The sequence below is a fragment of the Mobula birostris genome, chromosome 3, assembly GCF_030028105.1.
Source record: "Mobula birostris isolate sMobBir1 chromosome 3, sMobBir1.hap1, whole genome shotgun sequence".
In the NCBI taxonomy this organism is placed as follows: Eukaryota; Metazoa; Chordata; class Chondrichthyes; order Myliobatiformes; family Myliobatidae; genus Mobula; species Mobula birostris.
The window spans coordinates 143,258,238-143,283,115 of NC_092372.1; positions in this window are offsets into that span (position 1 = coordinate 143,258,238).

Sequence of the window (24,878 nt, forward strand, 5' to 3'; positions counted from 1 at the left end):
AAAGATTATTTAAGATGTTTCCATTAGGTGTGTTGTCAGTACTTTGGTGTAAAATTGAAATGTATACTATTGGTAATGTCAAAGCATTGTATGCACTGAGAAAACAACTTTTTTGTCTTGCTGAGCAAAGACATGGTACAAGTTCTAATCAACTCAGGATCATGTAGAAAGGTAACTTAAGGTGTTTTCATTAGGGATCCACTCGTACTTTTGTGTAAAATTGAAATATATATTATTGGTAATGTCGAAGCATTGTAAGCACTGAGAAAAGAACTTTTTTGTCTTGATGAACAGAGGCATGAAACAAATTATAGACAACTCAGAATCATGAGGAAAGATTACTTAAGATGTTTCCATCAGGTTTGCACTCAGTACTTTGGTGTAAGATTGAAATGTATACTATTGGTAATGTGAAAGCATTGTATGCACTGAGAAAACAACTTTTTTGTCTTCATGAACAGAGACATGAAACAAATCTTAAACTACACAGAATCATGTGGAAAGGTAACTTATGGTGTTTCCATTAGGGAACCACTCTGAACTTTTGTGTAAAATTGAAATATATGCTATTGGTAATGTCAAAGCATTGTATGCACTGAGAAAACAACTTTTTTGTCTTGCTGAACAACGGCATGGTACAAGTTCTAAACAACTCGAGATCATAAGGAAAGGTAACTTAGGGTGTTTCCATTAGGTTTGCAGTCAGTACTTTGGTTTAAAATTGAAATGTATAGTATTGGTAAAGTCAAAGCATTGCATTAACTGAGAAAACAACTTTTTTGTCTTGCTGAGCAAAGGCATGGTACAAGTTCTAATCAACTCAGACTCATGTGGAAAGGTAATTTAAGTTGTTTCCATTAGGTTTGCAGTTAGTACTTTGGTGGAAGTTTAAAATGTATACTATTGGTAATCTGAAAGCTTTGTATGCACTGAGGAAACAACTTTTTTGTCCTGATGAACAGAGGCATGAAACAAATCATAAACAACTCAGAATCATGAGGAAAGATTATTTAATATGTTTCCATTAGGTTTGCACTCAGTACTTTGGTGTAAGATTGAATTGTATACTCTTGGTAATGTGAAAGCATTCGATGCACTGAGAAAACAACTTTTTTATCTTGCTGGGCAAAGGCATGGTACAAGTTCTAATCAACTCAGAATCATGTGGAAAGGTAACTTAAGGTGTTTCCATTAAGGATCAACTCCGTACTTTTGTGTAAAATTGAAATGTATACTCTTGGTAATGTCAAAGCATTGTCTGCTCAGAGAAAACAATTTTTTTGTCTTGCTGAGCAAATGCGTGGTAAAAGTTCTAATCAACTCAGAATCATGTGGAAAGCTAATTTAAGGTGTTTCCATTAGGTTTGCAGTCAGTACTTTGGTGGAAGTTTAAAATGTATACTATTGGTAATGTCAAAGCTTTCTATGCACTGAGGAAACTACTTTTTTGTCTTGATGAACAGAGCCATGCAACAAATTATAGACAACTCAGAATCATGAGGAAAGATTATTTAAGATGTTTCCATTAGGTTTGCACTCAGTACGTTGGTGGAAAATTGAAATGTACACTATTGGTAAAGACAAAGCATTGTATTCACTGAGAAAAGAACTTTTTTGTCTTGCTGAGCAAAGGCATGGTACTAGTTCTAATCAACTCACAATCATGTGGAAAGGCAACTTAAGGTGTTTCTATTAGGGATCCACTCTGTACTTTTGCGTAAAATTCAAATGTATACTATTGGTAATGTCAAAGCATTGTAGGCACTGAGAAAACAACCTTTTTCTCTTGCTGAGCAATGGCATGGTACAAGTTCTACACAACTCAGAATCATGTGGAAAAGTAATTTAAGGTGTTTCCATTAGGTTTGCAGTCTGTACTTTGGTGGAAAATTAAAATGTATACCATTGGTAAAGTCAAAGCATTGTATGCACTGAGAAAACAACTTTTTTGTCTTACTGAGCAAAGCCATGGTACAACTGCTATTCAACACAGAATCATGTGGAAAGATTATTTAAGATGTTTCCATTAGGTTTCCACTCTGTACTTTTGTGTAAATGATTTCTATTCGCACTGTCAAAGGATTGTATGCATTGAGAAAAGAACTTTTTGTCCTGATGAGCAGAGGCATGAAATGTCTTTTAAACAACTCAGTATAATGTGGAAAGTTAATTTAAGATGTTTCCATTAGGGATCCACTCTGTACTTTTGTGTAAAATTAAAATGTATACTATTGGTAATGTCAAAGCATTCTATACACTAAGAAAACAACTTTTTTGTCTTGCTGAGCAAAGGCATGGTACAAGTTCTAAACAACTCACAATCATGTGGAAAGGTAATTTAAGGTGTTTCCATCAGGTTTGCACTCAGCAATTTGGTGGAAAATTGAAATGTACACTATTTGTAAAGTCAAAGCATTGCATGCACTGAGAAAAGAACTTTCTTCTCTTGATGAACAGAGGCATGAAACAAATTATAGACAACTCAGAATCATGAGGAAAGATTATTTAAGGTGTGTCCATTAGGTTTGCACTCAGTACTTTGGTGTAAGATTGAGATGTATACTATTGGTAATGTCAAAGCATTGTATGCACTGAGAAAACAACTTTTTTGTCTTGCTGAGCAAAGGCATGGTACAAGTTCTAATCAACTCAGAATCATGTGGAAAGGTAATTTAAGGTGTTTCCATTAGGTTTGCAGTCAGTACTTTGGTGGAAGTTTGAAATGTATACTATTGGTAATGTCAAAGCATTGTATGCACTGAGGAAACAACTTTTTTGTCTTGCTGAGCAAAGGCATGTTACAAGTTCTAATCAACTCAGAATTATGTCGAAAGGTAATTTGAGGTGTTTCCATTAGGATTGCAGTCAGTACTTTGGTGGAAGTTTAAAATGTATACTATTGGTAATCTGAAAGCTTTGTATGCACTGAGGAAACAACTTTTTTGTCTTGATGAACAGAGGCATGAAACAAATTATAGACAACTCAGAATCATGAGGAAAGATTATTTAAGATGTTTCCATTAGGTTTGCAGTCAGTACTTTGGTGTAAAATTGAAATGTATACTGTTGCTAATGTCAAAGCATTGTATGCACTGAGAAAACAACTTTTTTGTCTTCATGAACAGAGACATGAAGCAAATCTTAGACTACACAGAATCATGTGTAAAGGTAACTTAAGGTGTTTCCTTTAGGGATCCACTCTGTACTTTTGTGTAAAATTGAAATATATACTATTGGTAATGTCAAAGCATTGTATCCACTGAGAAAACAACTTTTTTGTCTTGCTGAACAACGGCATGGTACAAGTTCTAAACAACTCGAGATATTGGGGAAAGGTAATTTAAGGTGTTTACATTAGGTTTGCAGTCAGTACTTTGGTGGAAGTTTAAAATGTATACTATTGGTAATGTCAAAGCATTGTATGCACTGAGAAAACAACTTTTTTGTCTTGCTGAGCAAAGGCATGGTACAAGTTCTAATCAACTCAGGATCATGTAGAAAGGTAACTTAAGGTGTTTTCATTGGGGATCCACTCGTACTTTTGTGTAAAATTGAAATATATACTATTGGTAATGTCAAAGCATTGTATGCACTGAGAAAACAACTTTTTTGTCTTGCTGAGCAAAGGCATGGTACAAGTGCTAATTAACACAGAATCATGTGGAAAGGTAATTTAAGATGTTGCCATCAGGTTTCACTGAGTACTTTGGTGGAAAATTGAAATGTACACTATTTGTAAAGTCAAAGCATTGTATGCACTGAGAGAAGAACTTTTTTGTCTTGATGAACAGAGGCATGAAACAAATTATAGACAACTCAGAATCATGAGGAAAGATTATTTAAGATGTTTCCATCAGGTTTGCAACTCAGTACTTTGGTGTAAGATTGAAATGTATACTATTGGTAATGTGAAAGCATTGTATGCACTGAGAAAACAACTTTTTTGTCTTGATGAACACAGACATGAAACAAATCTTAAACTACACAGAATCATGTGGAAAGGTACCTTAATGTGTTTCCATTAGGGATCCACTCTGTACTTTTGTGTAAAATTGAAATATATACCATTGGTAATGTCAAAGCATTGTATGCACTGAGAAAACAACTTTTTTGTCTTGCTGAACAACAGCATGGTACAAGTTCTAAACAACTCGAGATCATGGGGAAAGGTAATTTAGGGTGTTTCCATTAGGTTTGCAGTCAGTACTTTGGTTTAAAATTGAAATGTATACTATTGGTAAAGCCAAAACATTGTATGAACTGAGAAAACAACTTTTTTGTCTTGCTGAGCAAAGGCATGGTACAAGTTCTAATCAACTCAGAATCATGTGGAAAGGTAATTTAAGGTGTTTCCATTAGGTTTTCAGTCAGTACTTTGGTGGAAGTTTAAAATGTATACTATTGGTAATGTCAAAGCTGTGTATGCACTGAGGAAACAACTTTTTTGTCTTGATGAACAGAGGCATGGTACAAGTTCTAAACAACTCGAGATCATGGGGAAAGGTAATTTAGGGTGTTTCCATTAGGTTTGCAGTCAGTACTTTGGTTTAAAATTGAAATGTATACTATTGGTAAAGCCAAAACATTGTATGAACTGAGAAAACAACTTTTTTGTCTTGCTGAGCAAAGGCATGGTACAAGTTCTAATCAACTCAGAATCATGTGGAAAGGTAATTTAAGGTGTTTCCATTAGGTTTTCAGTCAGTACTTTGGTGGAAGTTTAAAATGTATACTATTGGTAATGTCAAAGCTGTGTATGCACTGAGGAAACAACTTTTTTGTCTTGATGAACAGAGGCATGAAACAAATCATAAACAACTCAGAATTATGAGGAAAGATTATTTAAGATGTTTCCATTAGGTGTGTTGTCAGTACTTTGGTGTAAAATTGAAATGTATACTATTGGTAATGTCAAAGCATTGTATGCACTGAGAAAACAACTTTTTTGTCTTGCTGAGCAAAGACATGGTACAAGTTCTAATCAACTCAGGATCATGTAGAAAGGTAACTTAAGGTGTTTTCATTAGGGATCCACTCGTACTTTTGTGTAAAATTGAAATATATATTATTGGTAATGTCGAAGCATTGTAAGCACTGAGAAAAGAACTTTTTTGTCTTGATGAACAGAGGCATGAAACAAATTATAGACAACTCAGAATCATGAGGAAAGATTACTTAAGATGTTTCCATCAGGTTTGCACTCAGTACTTTGGTGTAAGATTGAAATGTATACTATTGGTAATGTGAAAGCATTGTATGCACTGAGAAAACAACTTTTTTGTCTTCATGAACAGAGACATGAAACAAATCTTAAACTACACAGAATCATGTGGAAAGGTAACTTATGGTGTTTCCATTAGGGAACCACTCTGAACTTTTGTGTAAAATTGAAATATATGCTATTGGTAATGTCAAAGCATTGTATGCACTGAGAAAACAACTTTTTTGTCTTGCTGAACAACGGCATGGTACAAGTTCTAAACAACTCGAGATCATAAGGAAAGGTAACTTAGGGTGTTTCCATTAGGTTTGCAGTCAGTACTTTGGTTTAAAATTGAAATGTATAGTATTGGTAAAGTCAAAGCATTGCATTAACTGAGAAAACAACTTTTTTGTCTTGCTGAGCAAAGGCATGGTACAAGTTCTAATCAACTCAGACTCATGTGGAAAGGTAATTTAAGTTGTTTCCATTAGGTTTGCAGTTAGTACTTTGGTGGAAGTTTAAAATGTATACTATTGGTAATCTGAAAGCTTTGTATGCACTGAGGAAACAACTTTTTTGTCCTGATGAACAGAGGCATGAAACAAATCATAAACAACTCAGAATCATGAGGAAAGATTATTTAATATGTTTCCATTAGGTTTGCACTCAGTACTTTGGTGTAAGATTGAATTGTATACTCTTGGTAATGTGAAAGCATTCGATGCACTGAGAAAACAACTTTTTTATCTTGCTGGGCAAAGGCATGGTACAAGTTCTAATCAACTCAGAATCATGTGGAAAGGTAACTTAAGGTGTTTCCATTAAGGATCAACTCCGTACTTTTGTGTAAAATTGAAATGTATACTCTTGGTAATGTCAAAGCATTGTCTGCTCAGAGAAAACAATTTTTTTGTCTTGCTGAGCAAATGCGTGGTAAAAGTTCTAATCAACTCAGAATCATGTGGAAAGCTAATTTAAGGTGTTTCCATTAGGTTTGCAGTCAGTACTTTGGTGGAAGTTTAAAATGTATACTATTGGTAATGTCAAAGCTTTCTATGCACTGAGGAAACTACTTTTTTGTCTTGATGAACAGAGCCATGCAACAAATTATAGACAACTCAGAATCATGAGGAAAGATTATTTAAGATGTTTCCATTAGGTTTGCACTCAGTACGTTGGTGGAAAATTGAAATGTACACTATTGGTAAAGACAAAGCATTGTATTCACTGAGAAAAGAACTTTTTTGTCTTGCTGAGCAAAGGCATGGTACTAGTTCTAATCAACTCACAATCATGTGGAAAGGCAACTTAAGGTGTTTCTATTAGGGATCCACTCTGTACTTTTGCGTAAAATTCAAATGTATACTATTGGTAATGTCAAAGCATTGTAGGCACTGAGAAAACAACTTTTTTCTCTTGCTGAGCAATGGCATGGTACAAGTTCTACACAACTCAGAATCATGTGGAAAAGTAATTTAAGGTGTTTCCATTAGGTTTGCAGTCTGTACTTTGGTGGAAAATTAAAATGTATACCATTGGTAAAGTCAAAGCATTGTATGCACTGAGAAAACAACTTTTTTGTCTTACTGAGCAAAGCCATGGTACAACTGCTATTCAACACAGAATCATGTGGAAAGATTATTTAAGATGTTTCCATTAGGTTTCCACTCTGTACTTTTGTGTAAATGATTTCTATTCGCACTGTCAAAGGATTGTATGCATTGAGAAAAGAACTTTTTTGTCCTGATGAGCAGAGGCATGAAATGTCTTTTAAACAACTCAGAATAATGTGGAAAGTTAATTTAAGATGTTTCCATTAGGGATCCACTCTGTACTTTTGTGTAAAATTAAAATGTATACTATTGGTAATGTCAAAGCATTCTATGCACTAAGAAAACAACTTTTTTGTCTTGCTGAGCAAAGGCATGGTACAAGTTCTAAACAACTCACAATCATGTGGAAAGGTAATTTAAGGTGTTTCCATCAGGTTTGCACTCAGCAATTTGGTGGAAAATTGAAATGTACACTATTTGTAAAGTCAAAGCATTGCATGCACTGAGAAAAGAACTTTCTTCTCTTGATGAACAGAGGCATGAAACAAATTATAGACAACTCAGAATCATGAGGAAAGATTATTTAAGGTGTGTCCATTAGGTTTGCACTCAGTACTTTGGTGTAAGATTGAGATGTATACTATTGGTAATGTCAAAGCATTGTATGCACTGAGAAAACAACTTTTTTGTCTTGCTGAGCAAAGGCATGGTACAAGTTCTAATCAACTCAGAATCATGTGGAAAGGTAATTTAAGGTGTTTCCATTAGGTTTGCAGTCAGTACTTTGGTGGAAGTTTGAAATGTATACTATTGGTAATGTCAAAGCATTGTATGCACTGAGGAAACAACTTTTTTGTCTTGCTGAGCAAAGGCATGTTACAAGTTCTAATCAACTCAGAATTATGTCGAAAGGTAATTTGAGGTGTTTCCATTAGGATTGCAGTCAGTACTTTGGTGGAAGTTTAAAATGTATACTATTGGTAATCTGAAAGCTTTGTATGCACTGAGGAAACAACTTTTTTGTCTTGATGAACAGAGGCATGAAACAAATTATAGACAACTCAGAATCATGAGGAAAGATTATTTAAGATGTTTCCATTAGGTTTGCAGTCAGTACTTTGGTGTAAAATTGAAATGTATACTGTTGCTAATGTCAAAGCATTGTATGCACTGAGAAAACAACTTTTTTGTCTTCATGAACAGAGACATGAAGCAAATCTTAGACTACACAGAATCATGTGTAAAGGTAACTTAAGGTGTTTCCTTTAGGATCCACTCTGTACTTTTGTGTAAAATTGAAATATATACTATTGGTAATGTCAAAGCATTGTATCCACTGAGAAAACAACTTTTTTGTCTTGCTGAACAACGGCATGGTACAAGTTCTAAACAACTCGAGATATTGGGGAAAGGTAATTTAAGGTGTTTACATTAGGTTTGCAGTCAGTACTTTGGTGGAAGTTTAAAATGTATACTATTGGTAATGTCAAAGCATTGTATGCACTGAGAAAACAACTTTTTTGTCTTGCTGAGCAAAGGCATGGTACAAGTTCTAATCAACTCAGGATCATGTAGAAAGGTAACTTAAGGTGTTTTCATTGGGGATCCACTCGTACTTTTGTGTAAAATTGAAATATATACTATTGGTAATGTCAAAGCATTGTATGCACTGAGAAAACAACTTTTTTGTCTTGCTGAGCAAAGGCATGGTACAAGTGCTAATTAACACAGAATCATGTGGAAAGGTAATTTAAGATGTTGCCATCAGGTTTCACTGAGTACTTTGGTGGAAAATTGAAATGTACACTATTTGTAAAGTCAAAGCATTGTATGCACTGAGAGAAGAACTTTTTTGTCTTGATGAACAGAGGCATGAAACAAATTATAGACAACTCAGAATCATGAGGAAAGATTATTTAAGATGTTTCCATCAGGTTTGCAACTCAGTACTTTGGTGTAAGATTGAAATGTATACTATTGGTAATGTGAAAGCATTGTATGCACTGAGAAAACAACTTTTTTGTCTTGATGAACACAGACATGAAACAAATCTTAAACTACACAGAATCATGTGGAAAGGTACCTTAATGTGTTTCCATTAGGGATCCACTCTGTACTTTTGTGTAAGATTGAAATATATACCATTGGTAATGTCAAAGCATTGTATGCACTGAGAAAACAACTTTTTTGTCTTGCTGAACAACAGCATGGTACAAGTTCTAAACAACTCGAGATCATGGGGAAAGGTAATTTAGGGTGTTTCCATTAGGTTTGCAGTCAGTACTTTGGTTTAAAATTGAAATGTATACTATTGGTAAAGCCAAAACATTGTATGAACTGAGAAAACAACTTTTTTGTCTTGCTGAGCAAAGGCATGGTACAAGTTCTAATCAACTCAGAATCATGTGGAAAGGTAATTTAAGGTGTTTCCATTAGGTTTTCAGTCAGTACTTTGGTGGAAGTTTAAAATGTATACTATTGGTAATGTCAAAGCTGTGTATGCACTGAGGAAACAACTTTTTTGTCTTGATGAACAGAGGCATGAAACAAATCATAAACAACTCAGAATTATGAGGAAAGATTATTTAAGATGTTTCCATTAGGTGTGTTGTCAGTACTTTGGTGTAAAATTGAAATGTATACTATTGGTAATGTCAAAGCATTGTATGCACTGAGAAAACAACTTTTTTGTCTTGCTGAGCAAAGACATGGTACAAGTTCTAATCAACTCAGGATCATGTAGAAAGGTAACTTAAGTGTTTTCATTAGGGATCCACTCGTACTTTTGTGTAAAATTGAAATATATATTATTGGTAATGTCGAAGCATTGTAAGCACTGAGAAAAGAACTTTTTTGTCTTGATGAACAGAGGCATGAAACAAATTATAGACAACTCAGAATCATGAGGAAAGATTACTTAAGATGTTTCCATCAGGTTTGCACTCAGTACTTTGGTGTAAGATTGAAATGTATACTATTGGTAATGTGAAAGCATTGTATGCACTGAGAAAACAACTTTTTTGTCTTCATGAACAGAGACATGAAACAAATCTTAAACTACACAGAATCATGTGGAAAGGTAACTTATGGTGTTTCCATTAGGGAACCACTCTGAACTTTTGTGTAAAATTGAAATATATGCTATTGGTAATGTCAAAGCATTGTATGCACTGAGAAAACAACTTTTTTGTCTTGCTGAACAACGGCATGGTACAAGTTCTAAACAACTCGAGATCATAAGGAAAGGTAACTTAGGGTGTTTCCATTAGGTTTGCAGTCAGTACTTTGGTTTAAAATTGAAATGTATAGTATTGGTAAAGTCAAAGCATTGCATTAACTGAGAAAACAACTTTTTTGTCTTGCTGAGCAAAGGCATGGTACAAGTTCTAATCAACTCAGACTCATGTGGAAAGGTAATTTAAGTTGTTTCCATTAGGTTTGCAGTTAGTACTTTGGTGGAAGTTTAAAATGTATACTATTGGTAATCTGAAAGCTTTGTATGCACTGAGGAAACAACTTTTTTGTCCTGATGAACAGAGGCATGAAACAAATCATAAACAACTCAGAATCATGAGGAAAGATTATTTAATATGTTTCCATTAGGTTTGCACTCAGTACTTTGGTGTAAGATTGAATTGTATACTCTTGGTAATGTGAAAGCATTCGATGCACTGAGAAAACAACTTTTTTATCTTGCTGGGCAAAGGCATGGTACAAGTTCTAATCAACTCAGAATCATGTGGAAAGGTAACTTAAGGTGTTTCCATTAAGGATCAACTCCATACTTTTGTGTAAAATTGAAATGTATACTCTTGGTAATGTCAAAGCATTGTCTGCTCAGAGAAAACAATTTTTTTGTCTTGCTGAGCAAATGCGTGGTAAAAGTTCTAATCAACTCAGAATCATGTGGAAAGCTAATTTAAGGTGTTTCCATTAGGTTTGCAGTCAGTACTTTGGTGGAAGTTTAAAATGTATACTATTGGTAATGTCAAAGCTTTCTATGCACTGAGGAAACTACTTTTTTGTCTTGATGAACAGAGCCATGCAACAAATTATAGACAACTCAGAATCATGAGGAAAGATTATTTAAGATGTTTCCATTAGGTTTGCACTCAGTACGTTGGTGGAAAATTGAAATGTACACTATTGGTAAAGACAAAGCATTGTATTCACTGAGAAAAGAACTTTTTTGTCTTGCTGAGCAAAGGCATGGTACTAGTTCTAATCAACTCACAATCATGTGGAAAGGCAACTTAAGGTGTTTCTATTAGGGATCCACTCTGTACTTTTGCGTAAAATTCAAATGTATACTATTGGTAATGTCAAAGCATTGTAGGCACTGAGAAAACAACTTTTTTCTCTTGCTGAGCAATGGCATGGTACAAGTTCTACACAACTCAGAATCATGTGGAAAAGTAATTTAAGGTGTTTCCATTAGGTTTGCAGTCTGTACTTTGGTGGAAAATTAAAATGTATACCATTGGTAAAGTCAAAGCATTGTATGCACTGAGAAAACAACTTTTTTGTCTTACTGAGCAAAGCCATGGTACAACTGCTATTCAACACAGAATCATGTGGAAAGATTATTTAAGATGTTTCCATTAGGTTTCCACTCTGTACTTTTGTGTAAATGATTTCTATTCGCACTGTCAAAGGATTGTATGCATTGAGAAAAGAACTTTTTTGTCCTGATGAGCAGAGGCATGAAATGTCTTTTAAACAACTCAGAATAATGTGGAAAGTTAATTTAAGATGTTTCCATTAGGGATCCACTCTGTACTTTTGTGTAAAATTAAAATGTATACTATTGGTAATGTCAAAGCATTCTATGCACTAAGAAAACAACTTTTTTGTCTTGCTGAGCAAAGGCATGGTACAAGTTCTAAACAACTCACAATCATGTGGAAAGGTAATTTAAGGTGTTTCCATCAGGTTTGCACTCAGCAATTTGGTGGAAAATTGAAATGTACACTATTTGTAAAGTCAAAGCATTGCATGCACTGAGAAAAGAACTTTCTTCTCTTGATGAACAGAGGCATGAAACAAATTATAGACAACTCAGAATCATGAGGAAAGATTATTTAAGGTGTGTCCATTAGGTTTGCACTCAGTACTTTGGTGTAAGGTTGAGATGTATACTATTGGTAATGTCAAAGCATTGTATGCACTGAGAAAACAACTTTTTTGTCTTGCTGAGCAAAGGCATGGTACAAGTTCTAATCAACTCAGAATCATGTGGAAAGGTAATTTAAGGTGTTTCCATTAGGTTTGCAGTCAGTACTTTGGTGGAAGTTTGAAATGTATACTATTGGTAATGTCAAAGCATTGTATGCACTGAGGAAACAACTTTTTTGTCTTGCTGAGCAAAGGCATGTTACAAGTTCTAATCAACTCAGAATTATGTCGAAAGGTAATTTGAGGTGTTTCCATTAGGATTGCAGTCAGTACTTTGGTGGAAGTTTAAAATGTATACTATTGGAAATCTGAAAGCTTTGTATGCACTGAGGAAACAACTTTTTTGTCTTGATGAACAGAGGCATGAAACAAATTATAGACAACTCAGAATCATGAGGAAAGATTATTTAAGATGTTTCCATTAGGTTTGCAGTCAGTACTTTGGTGTAAAATTGAAATGTATACTGTTGCTAATGTCAAAGCATTGTATGCACTGAGAAAACAACTTTTTTGTCTTCATGAACAGAGACATGAAGCAAATCTTAGACTACACAGAATCATGTGTAAAGGTAACTTAAGGTGTTTCCTTTAGGGATCCACTCTGTACTTTTGTGTAAAATTGAAATATATACTATTGGTAATGTCAAAGCATTGTATCCACTGAGAAAACAACTTTTTTGTCTTGCTGAACAACGGCATGGTACAAGTTCTAAACAACTCGAGATATTGGGGAAAGGTAATTTAAGGTGTTTACATTAGGTTTGCAGTCAGTACTTTGGTGGAAGTTCAAAATGTATACTATTGGTAATGTCAAAGCATTGTATGCACTGAGAAAACAACTTTTTTGTCTTGCTGAGCAAAGGCATGGTACAAGTTCTAATCAACTCAGGATCATGAAGAAAGGTAACCTAAGGTGTTTTCATTGGGGATCCACTCGTACTTTTGTGTAAAATTGAAATATATACTATTGGTAATGTCAAAGCATTGTATGCACTGAGAAAACAACTTTTTTGTCTTGCTGAGCAAAGGCATGGTACAAGTTCTAATTAACACAGAATCATGTGGAAAGGTAATTTAAGATGTTGCCATCAGGTTTCACTGAGTACTTTGGTGGAAAATTGAAATGTACACTATTTGTAAAGTCAAAGCATTGTATGCACTGAGAAAAGAACTTTTTTGTCTTGATGAACAGAGGCATGAAACAAATTATAGACAACTCAGAATCATGAGGAAAGATTATTTAAGATGTTTCGATCAGGTTTGCAACTCAGTACTTTTGTGTAAGATTGAAATGTATACTATTGGTAATGTGAAAGCATTGTATGCACTGAAAAAAAAACTTTTTTGTCTTGATGAACACAGACATGAAACAAATCTTAAACTACACAGAATCATGTGGAAAGGTACCTTAAGGTGTTTCCATTAGGGATCCACTCTGTACTTTTGTGTAAAATTGAAATATATACCATTGGTAATGTCAAAGCATTGCATGCACTGAGAAAACAACTTTTTTGTCTTGCTGAACAACGGCATGGTACAAGTTCTAAACAACTCGAGATCATGGGGAAAGGTAATTTAGGGTGTTTCCATTAGGTTTGCAGTCAGTACTTTGGTTTAAAATTGAAATGTATACTATTGGTAAAGCCAAAACATTGTATGAACTGAGAAAACAACTTTTTTGTCTTGCTGAGCAAAGGCATGGTACAAGTTCTAATCAACTCAGAATCATGTGGAAAGGTAATTTAAGGTGTTTCCATTAGGTTTTCAGTCAGTACTTTGGTGGAAGTTTAAAATGTATACTATTGGTAATGTCAAAGCTGTGTATGCACTGAGGAAACAACTTTTTTGTCTTGATGAACAGAGGCATGAAACAAACCATAAACAACTCAGAATCATGAGGAAAGATTATTTAAGATGTTTCCATTAGGTTTGTTGTCAGTACTTTGGTGTAAAATTGAAATGTATACTATTGGTAATGTCAAAGCATTGTATGCACTGAGAAAACAACCTTTTTGTCTTGCTGAGCAAAGACATGGTACAAGTTCTAATCAACTCAGGATCATGTAGAAAGGTAACTTAAGGTGTTTTCATTAGGGATCCACTCGTACTTTTGTGTAAAATTGAAATATATATTATTGGTAATGTCAAAGCATTGTAAGCACTGAGAAAAGAACTTTTTTGTCTTGATGAACAGAGGCATGAAACAAATTATAGACAACTCAGAATCATGAGGAAAGATTAGTTAAGATGTTTCCATCAGGTTTGCACTCAGTACTTTGGTGTATAATTGAAATGTATACTATTGGTAATGTGAAAGCATTGTATGCACTGAGAAAACAACTTTTTTGTCTTCATGAACAGAGACATGAAACAAATCTTAAACTACACAGAATCATGTGGAAAGGTAACTTAAGGTGTTTCCATTAAGGATCAACTCCGTATTTTTGTGTAAAATTGAAATGTATACTCTTGGTAATGTCAAAGCATTGTCTGCTCAGAGAAAACAATTTTTTTGTCTTGCTGAGCAAATGCGTGGTAAAAGTTCTAATAAACTCAGAATCATGTGGAAAGCTAATTTAAGGTGTTTCCATTAGGTTTGCAGTCAGTACTTTGGTGGAAGTTTAAAATGTATACTATTGGTAATGTCAAAGCTTTGTATGCACTGAGGAAACAACTTTTTTGTCTTGATGAACAGAGGTATGAAACAAATTATAGACAACTCAGAATCATGTGCAAAGATTATTTAAGATGTTTCCATTAGGTTTGCAGTCAGTACTTTGGTGTAAAATTGAAATGTATACTATTGGTAATGTCAAAGCAATGTATCCACTGAGAAAACAACTCTTTTGTCTTGCTGAGCAAAGGCATGGTACAAGTTCTAATCAACTGAGGATCATGTAGAAAGGTAACTTAACGTGTTTTCATTAGGGATCCACTCGTACTTTTGTGTAAGATTGAAATGTATACTATTGGTAATGTCAAAGCATTGTATGCACTGAGAAAAATTCTTCTTTGTCTTGCTGAGCAAAGGCATAGTACAAGTTCTAATCAACTCAGAATCATGTTGAAAGGTAATTTAAGGTGTTTCCATCAGGTTTGCACTCAGCACTTTGGTGGAAAATTGAAATGTACACTATTTGTTAAGTCAAAGCATTGCATGCACTGAGAAAAGAACTTTTTTCTCTTGATGAACAGAGGCATGAAACAAATTATAGACAACTCAGAATCATGAGGAAAGATTATTTAAGATGTTTCCATTAGGTTCGCACTCAGTACTTTGGTGTAAGTTTGAAATATATACTATTGGTAATGTCAAAGCATTGTATGCACTGAGAAAACAACTTTTTTGTCTTGCTGAGCAAAGGCATGGTACAAGTTCTAATCAACTCAGAATCATGTGGAAAGGTAATTTAAGGTGTTTCCATTAGGTTTGCAGTCAGTACTTTGGTGGAAGTTTAAAATGTATACTATTGGTAATGTCCAAGCTTTGTATGCACTGAGAAAAGAACTTTTTTCTCTTGATGAACAGAGGCATGAAACAAATTATAGACAACTCAGAATCATGAGGAAAGATTATTTAAGATGTTTCCATTAGGTTTGCACTCAGTACTTTGGTGTAAGATTGAAATGTATACTATTGCTAATGTCAAAGCATTGTATGCACTGAGAGAACAACGTTTTTGTCTTGCTGAGCAAAGGCATGGTACAAGTTCTAATCAACTCAGAATCATGTGGAAAGGTAACTTAAGGTGTTTCCATTAGGGATCCACTCTGCACTTTTGTGTAAAATCGAAATATATACTATAGGTAATGTCAAAGCATTGTATGCACTGAGAAAAGAACTTTTTTGTCTTGATGAACAGAGACATGAAACAAATCTTCAACTACAGAGAATCATGTGGAAAGATTATTTAAGATGTTTCCATTAGGTTTGCACTCAGTACTTTGGTGGAAAATTGAAATGTACACTATTGGTAACGACAGAGCATCGTATTCACTGAGAAAAGAACTTTTTTGTCCTGCTGAGCAAAGGCATGGTACAAGTTCTAATCAACTCAGAATCATGTGGAAAGGTAACTGAAGGTGTTTCCATTAGGGATCCACTCTGTACTTTTGTGTAAAATTGTAATGTATACTATTGGTAATGTCAAAGCATTGCATGCACTCAGAAAACAACTTTTTTGTCTTGCTGAGCAAAGGCATGGTACAAGTTCTAATTAACACAGAATCATGTGGAAAGGTAATTTAGGATGTTGCCATCAGGTTTGCACTCAGTACTTTGTTGGAAAATTGAAATGTATACGATTTGTAAAGTCAAAGCATTGTATGCACTGAGAAAAGAACTTTTTTGTCTTGATGAACAGAGGCATGAAACAAATTATAGACAACTCAGAATCATGAGGAAAGATTATTTAAGATGTTTCCATTAGGTTTGCACTCAGTACTTTGGTGTAAGATTGAAATGTATACTATTGGTAATGAGAAAGCATTGTATGCAATGAGAAAACAACTTTTTTGTCTTGATGAACAGAGACATGAAACAAATCTTAAACTACACAGAATCATGTGGAAAGGTAACTTAAGGTGTTTCTATTAGGGATCCACTCTGTACTTTTGTGTAAAATTGAAATTTATACTATTGGTATTGTGAAAGCACTGTATGCACTGAGAAAACAACTTTTTTGTCTTGCTGAACAACTGCATGGTACAAGTTCTAAACAACTAGAGATCATGGGGAAAGGTAATTTAAGGTGTTTCCATTAGGTTTGCAGTCAGTACTTTGGTGGAAAATTGGAAAGTACACTATTTGTAAAGTCAAAGCATTGTATGCACTGAGAAAACAACTTTTTTGTCTTGATGAACAGAGACAGGAAACAAATCTTAAACTACACAGAATCATGTGGAAAGGTATCTTAAGGTGTTTCCATTAGGGATCCACTCTATACTTTTGTGTAAAATTGTAATATATACCATTGGTAATGTCAAAGCATTGTCTGCACTGCGAAAAGAACTTTTTTGTCTTGATGAACAGAGGCATGAAACAAATTATAGACAACTCAGAATCATGAGGAAAGATTATTTAAGATGTTTCCATCAGGTTTGCACTCAGTACTTTGGTGGGAAATAAAAATGTATACTATTCGTAAAGTCAAAGCATTGTATGCACTGAGAAAACAACATTTTTGGCTTACTCAGCAAAGCCATGGTACAACTTCTAAGCAACACAGAATCATGTGGAAAGATTATTTAAGATGTTTCCATTATGTTTCCACTCTCTACTTTTGTGTAAATGATTACTATTGGCACTGTCAAAGGATTGTATGCATTGAGAAAACAACTTTTTTGTCTTGCTGAGCAAAGGCATGGTACAAGTTCTACTCAACTCAGAATCATGTGGAAGGTAATTTAAGTTGTTTCCATTAGGTTTGCAGTTAGTACTTTAGCGGAAGTTTAAAATGTATACTATTGGTAATGTCAAAGCTTTGTATGCACTGAGGAAACAACTTTTGTCTTGATGAACAGAGGCATGAAACAAATTATAAACAACTCAGAATCATGAGGAAAGATATTTAAAATATTTCCATTAGGTTTGCACTCAGTACTTTGGTGTAAGATTGAATTGTATACTATTGGTAATGTGAAAGCATTCTTTGCACTGAGAAAACAACTTTTTATCTTGCTGGGCAAAGGCATGGTACAAGTTCCAATCAACTCAGAATCATGTGGAAAGGTAATTTAAGGTGTTTCCATTAGGTTTTCAGTCAGTACTTTGGTGGAAGTTTAAAATGTATACTATTGGTAATGTCAAAGCTTTCTAAGTACTGAGGAAACAACTTTTTTGTCTTGATGAACAGAGGCATGAAAGAAATTATAGACAACTCAGAATCATGAGGAAAGATTATTTAAGATGTTTCCATTAGGTTTGCACTCAGCACTTTGGTGGAAAATTGAAATGTACACTATTTGTTAAGTCCAAGCATTGCATGCACTGAGAAAAGAACTTTTTTCTCTTGATGAACAGAGGCATGAAACAAATTATAGACAACTCAGAATCATGAGGAAAGATTATTTAAGATGTTTCCATTAGGTCGCGCTCAGTACTTTGGTGTAAGATTGAAATGTATACTATTGGTAATGTCAAAGCATTGTATGCACTGAGAAAACAACTTTTTGTCTTGCTGAGCAAAGGCATGGTACAAGTTCTAATCAACTCAGAATCATGTGAAAGGTAATTTAAGGTGTTTCCATTGGGTTTGCAGTCAGTACTTTGGTGGAAGTTTAAAATGTATACTATTGGTAATGTCAAAGCTTTGTATGCACTGAGAAAAGAACTTTTTTCTCTTGATGAACAGAGGCATGAAACAAATCTTAAACTACAGAGAATCATGTGGAAAGATTATTTAAGATGTTTCCATTAGGTTTGCACTCAGTACTTTGGTGGAAAATTGAAATGTACACTATTGTTAAAGACAGAGCATCGTATTCACAGAGAAATGAACTTTTTTGTCCTGCTGAGCAAGGGCATGGTACAAGTTCTAATCAACTCAGTATCATTTGGAAAGGTAACTTAAGGTGTTTCCATTCGGGATCCACTCTGTACTTTTCTGTAAAATGAAATGTATACTATTGGTAATGTCAAAGCATTGTATGCACTGAGAAAACAACTTTTTTGTCTTGCTGAGCAAAGGCATGGTACAAGTTCTAATTAACACAGAATCATGTGGAAAGGTAATTTAAGATGTTGCCATCAGGTTTGCACTCAGTACTTTGGTGGAAAATTGAATGTACACTATTTGTAAAGTCAAAGCATTGTATGCACTGAGAAAAGAACTTTTTAGTCTTGATGAACAGAGGCATGAAACAAATTATAGACAACTCAGAATCATGAGGAAAGATTATTTAAGATGTTTCCATTAGGTTTGCACGCAGTACTTTGGTGTAAGATTGATATGTATACTATTGGTAATGTGAAAGCATTGTATGCACTGAGAAAACAACTTTTTTGTCTTCATGAACAGAGACATGAAACAAATCTTAAACTACACAGAATCATGTGGAAAGGTAACTTAAGGTGTTTCCATTAGGGATCCACTCTGTACTTTTGTATAAAACTGAAATATATACTATTGGTAATGTCAAAGCATTGTGAGGCTCTCAGAAAACAACGTTTTTGTCTTGCTGAACAACGGCATGGTACAAGTTCTAAACAACTCGAGATCATGGGGAAGGTAATTTAGGGTGTTTCCATTAGGTTTGCAGTCAGTACTTTGGTGGAAGTTTAAAATGTATACTATTGGTAATGTCAAAGCTTTGTATGCACTGAGGAAACAACTTTTTTGTCTTGATGAACAGAGGCATGAAACAAATTATAGACAACGCAGAATCATGAGGAAAGATTATTTAAGATGTTTCCATCAGGTTTGCACTCAGTACTTTGGTGGAACATTGAAATGTATACTATTGGTAATGTCAAAGCATTGTATGCTCTGAGAAAACAACTTTTTTATCTTGCTGGGCAAAGTCATGGTACAAGTTCTAATCACACAGAATCATGTGGAAAGGTAATTTAAGGTGTTTCCATTAGGTTTGCACTCAGCACTTTGGTGGAACATTGCAATGTACACTATTTGTAAAGTCAAAACAGTGTATGCACTGAGAAATGAACTTTTTTGTCTGATGAACAGAGGCATGAAACAAATATAGACACATCAGAATCATGAGGAAAGATCATTTAAGATGTTTCCATTAGGTTTGCGCTCAGTACTTTGGTGTAAGATTGAAATGTATACTATTGGTAATGTCAAAGCATTCGATGCACTGAGAAAACAACTTTTTTATCTTGCTGGGCAAAGGCATGGTACAAGTTCTAATCAACTCAGAATCATGTGGAATGGTAACTTAAGGTGTTTCCATTAAGAATCAACTCCGTATTTTTGTGTAAAATTGAAATGTATACTCTTGGTAATGTCAAAGCATTGTCTGCTCAGAGAAAACAATTTTTTTGTCTTGCTGAGCAAATGCGTGGTAAAAGTTCTAATAAACTCAGAATCATGTGGAAAGCTAATTTAAGGTGTTTCCATTAGGTTTGCAGTCAGTACTTTGGTGGAAGTTTAAAATGTATTCTATTGGTAATGTCAAAGCTTGTATGCACTGAGGAAACAACTTTTTTGTCTTGATGAACAGAGGTATGAAACAAATTATAGACAACTCAGAATCATGTGCAAACATTATTAAGATGTTTCCATTAGGTTTGCAGTCAGTACTTTGGTGTAAAATTGAAATGTATACTATTGGTAATGTCAAAGCAATGTATCCACTGAGAAAACAACTCTTTTGTCTTGCTGAGCAAAGGCATGGTACAAGTTCTAATCAACTGAGGATCATGTAGAAAGGTAACTTAACGTGTTTTCATTAGGGATCCACTCGTACTTTTGTGTAAGATTGAAATGTATACTATTGGTAATGTCAAAGCATTGTATGCACTGAGAAAAATTCTTCTTTGTCTTGCTGAGCAAAGGCATAGTACAAGTTCTAATCAACTCAGAATCATGTTGAAAGGTAATTTAAGGTGTTTCCATCAGGTTTGCACTCAGCACTTTGGTGGAAAATTGAAATGTACACTATTGTTAAGTCAAAGCATTGCATGCACTGAGAAAAGAACTTTTTTCTCTTGATGAACAGAGGCATGAAAGAAATTATAGACAACTCAGAATCATGAGGAAAGATTATTTAAGATGTTTCCATTAGGTTCGCACTCAGTACTTTGGTGTAAGATTGAAATGTATACTATTGGTAATGTCAAAGCATTGTATGCACTGAGAAAACAACTTTTTTGTCTTGCTGAGCAAAGGCATGGTACAAGTTCTAATCAACTCAGAATCATGTGGAAAGATTATTTAAGATGTTTCCATTAGGTTTGCACTCAGTACTTTGGTGGAAAATTGAAATGTACACTATTGGTAACGACAGAGCATCGTATTCACTGAGAAAAGAACTTTTTTGTCCTGCTGAGCAAAGGCATGGTACAAGTTCTAATCAACTCAGAATCATGTGGAAAGGTAACTGAAGGTGTTTCCATTAGGGATCCACTCTGTACTTTTGTGTAAAATTGTAATGTATACTATTGGTAATGTCAAAGCATTGCATGCACTCAGAAAACAACTTTTTTGTCTTGCTGAGCAAAGGCATGGTACAAGTTCTAATTAACACAGAATCATGTGGAAAGGTAATTTAGGATGTTGCCATCAGGTTTGCACTCAGTACTTTGTTGGAAAATTGAAATGTATACGATTTGTAAAGTCAAAGCATTGTATGCACTGAGAAAAGAACTTTTTTGTCTTGATGAACAGAGGCATGAAACAAATTATAGACAACTCAGAATCATGAGGAAAGATTATTTAAGATGTTTCCATTAGGTTTGCACTCAGTACTTTGGTGTAAGATTGAAATGTATACTATTGGTAATGAGAAAGCATTGTATGCAATGAGAAAACAACTTTTTTGTCTTGATGAACAGAGACATGAAACAAATCTTAAACTACACAGAATCATGTGGAAAGGTAACTTAAGCTGTTTCTATTAGGGATCCACTCTGTACTTTTGTGTAAAATTGAAATTTATACTATTGGTATTGTGAAAGCACTGTATGCACTGAGAAAACAACTTTTTTGTCTTGCTGAACAACTGCATGGTACAAGTTCTAAACAACTAGAGATCATGGGGAAAGGTAATTTAAGGTGTTTCCATTAGGTTTGCAGTCAGTACTTTGGTGGAAAATTGGAAAGTACACTATTTGTAAAGTCAAAGCATTGTATGCACTGAGAAAACAACTTTTTTGTCTTGATGAACAGAGACAGGAAACAAATCTTAAACTACACAGAATCATGTGGAAAGGTATCTTAAGGTGTTTCCATTAGGGATCCACTCTATACTTTTGTGTAAAATTGTAATATATACCATTGGTAATGTCAAAGCATTGTCTGCACTGCGAAAAGAACTTTTTTGTCTTGATGAACAGAGGCATGAAACAAATTATAGACAACTCAGAATCATGAGGAAAGATTATTTAAGATGTTGCCATCAGGTTTGCACTCAGTACTTTGGTGGGAAATAAAAATGTATACTATTCGTAAAGTCAAAGAATTGTATGCACTGAGAAAACAACATTTTTGGCTTACTCAGCAAAGCCATGGTACAACTTCTAAGCAACACAGAATCATCTGGAAAGATTATTTAAGATGTTTCCATTATGTTTCCACTCTCTACTTTTGTGTAAATGATTACTATTGGCACTGTCAAAGGATTGTATGCATTGAGAAAACAACTTTTTTGTCTTGCTGAGCAAAGGCATGGTACAAGTTCTACTCAACTCAGAATCATGTGGAAGGTAATTTAAGTTGTTTCCATTAGGTTTGCAGTTAGTACTTTAGCGGAAGTTTAAAATGTATACTATTGGTAATGTCAAAGCTTTGTATGCACTGAGGAAACAACTTTTTTGTCTTGATGAACAGAGGCATGAAACAAATCATAAACAACTCAGAATCATGAGGAAAGATTATTTAAAATATTTCCATTAGGTTTGCACTCAGTACTTTGGTGTAAGATTGAATTGTATACTATTGGTAATGTGAAAGCATTCTTTGCACTGAGAAAACAACTTTTTATCTTGCTGGGCAAAGGCATGGTACAAGTTCCAATCAACTCAGAATCATGTGGAAAGGTAATTTAAGGTGTTTCCATTAGGTTTTCAGTCAGTACTTTGGTGGAAGTTTAAAATGTATACTATTGGTAATGTCAAAGCTTTCTAAGTACTGAGGAAACAACTTTTTTGTCTTGATGAACAGAGGCATGAAAGAAATTATAGACAACTCAGAATCATGAGGAAAGATTATTTAAGATGTTTCCATTAGGTTTGCACTCAGCACTTTGGTGGAAAATTGAAATGTACACTATTTGTTAAGTCCAAGCATTGCATGCACTGAGAAAAGAACTTTTTTCTCTTGATGAACAGAGGCATGAAACAAATTATAGACAACTCAGAATCATGAGGAAAGATTATTTAAGATGTTTCCATTAGGTTCGCGCTCAGTACTTTGGTGTAAGATTGAAATGTATACTATTGGTAATGTCAAAGCATTGTATGCACTGAGAAAACAACTTTTTTGTCTTGCTGAGCAAAGGCATGGTACAAGTTCTAATCAACTCAGAATCATGTGGAAAGGTAATTTAAGGTGTTTCCATTGGGTTTGCAGTCAGTACTTTGGTGGAAGTTTAAAATGTATACTATTGGTAATGTCAAAGCTTTGTATGCACTGAGAAAAGAACTTTTTTCTCTTGATGAACAGAGGCATGAAACAAATCTTAAACTACAGAGAATCATGTGGAAAGATTATTTAAGATGTTTCCATTAGGTTTGCACTCAGTACTTTGGTGGAAAATTGAAATGTACACTATTGTTAAAGACAGAGCATCGTATTCACAGAGAAATGAACTTTTTTGTCCTGCTGAGCAAGGGCATGGTACAAGTTCTAATCAACTCAGTATCATTTGGAAAGGTAACTTAAGGTGTTTCCATTCGGGATCCACTCTGTACTTTTCTGTAAAATTGAAATGTATACTATTGGTAATGTCAAAGCATTGTATGCACTGAGAAAACAACTTTTTTGTCTTGCTGAGCAAAGGCATGGTACAAGTTCTAATTAACACAGAATCATGTGGAAAGGTAATTTAAGATGTTGCCATCAGGTTTGCACTCAGTACTTTGGTGGAAAATTGAAATGTACACTATTTGTAAAGTCAAAGCATTGTATGCACTGAGAAAAGAACTTTTTAGTCTTGATGAACAGAGGCATGAAACAAATTATAGACAACTCAGAATCATGAGGAAAGATTATTTAAGATGTTTCCATTAGGTTTGCACGCAGTACTTTGGTGTAAGATTGATATGTATACTATTGGTAATGTGAAAGCATTGTATGCACTGAGAAAACAACTTTTTTGTCTTCATGAACAGAGACATGAAACAAATCTTAAACTACACAGAATCATGTGGAAAGGTAACTTAAGGTGTTTCCATTAGGGATCCACTCTGTACTTTTGTATAAAACTGAAATATATACTATTGGTAATGTCAAAGCATTGTAGGCTCTCAGAAAACAACGTTTTTGTCTTGCTGAACAACGGCATGGTACAAGTTCTAAACAACTCGAGATCATGGGGAAAGGTAATTTAGGGTGTTTCCATTAGGTTTGCAGTCAGTACTTTGGTGGAAGTTTAAAATGTATACTATTGGTAATGTCAAAGCTTTGTATGCACTGAGGAAACAACTTTTTTGTCTTGATGAACAGAGGCATGAAACAAATTATAGACAACGCAGAATCATGAGGAAAGATTATTTAAGATGTTTCCATCAGGTTTGCACTCAGTACTTTGGTGGAAAATTGAAATGTATACTATTGGTAATGTCAAAGCATTGTATGCTCTGAGAAAACAACTTTTTTATCTTGCTGGGCAAAGTCATGGTACAAGTTCTAATCAACACAGAATCATGTGGAAAGGTAATTTAAGGTGTTTCCATTAGGTTTGCACTCAGCACTTTGGTGGAAAATTGAAATGTACACTATTTGTAAAGTCAAAACAGTGTATGCACTGAGAAATGAACTTTTTTGTCTTGATGAACAGAGGCATGAAACAAATTATAGACAACTCAGAATCATGAGGAAAGATCATTTAAGATGTTTCCATTAGGTTTGCGCTCAGTACTTTGGTGTAAGATTGAAATGTATACTATTGGTAATGTCAAAGCATTGTATGCACTGAGAAAACAACTTTTTTGTCTTGCTGAGCAAAGGCATGGTACAAGTTCTAATCAACTCAGAATCATGTGGAAAGGTAATTTAAGGTGTTTCCATTAGGTTTGCAGTCAGTACTTTGGTGGAAGTTTAAAA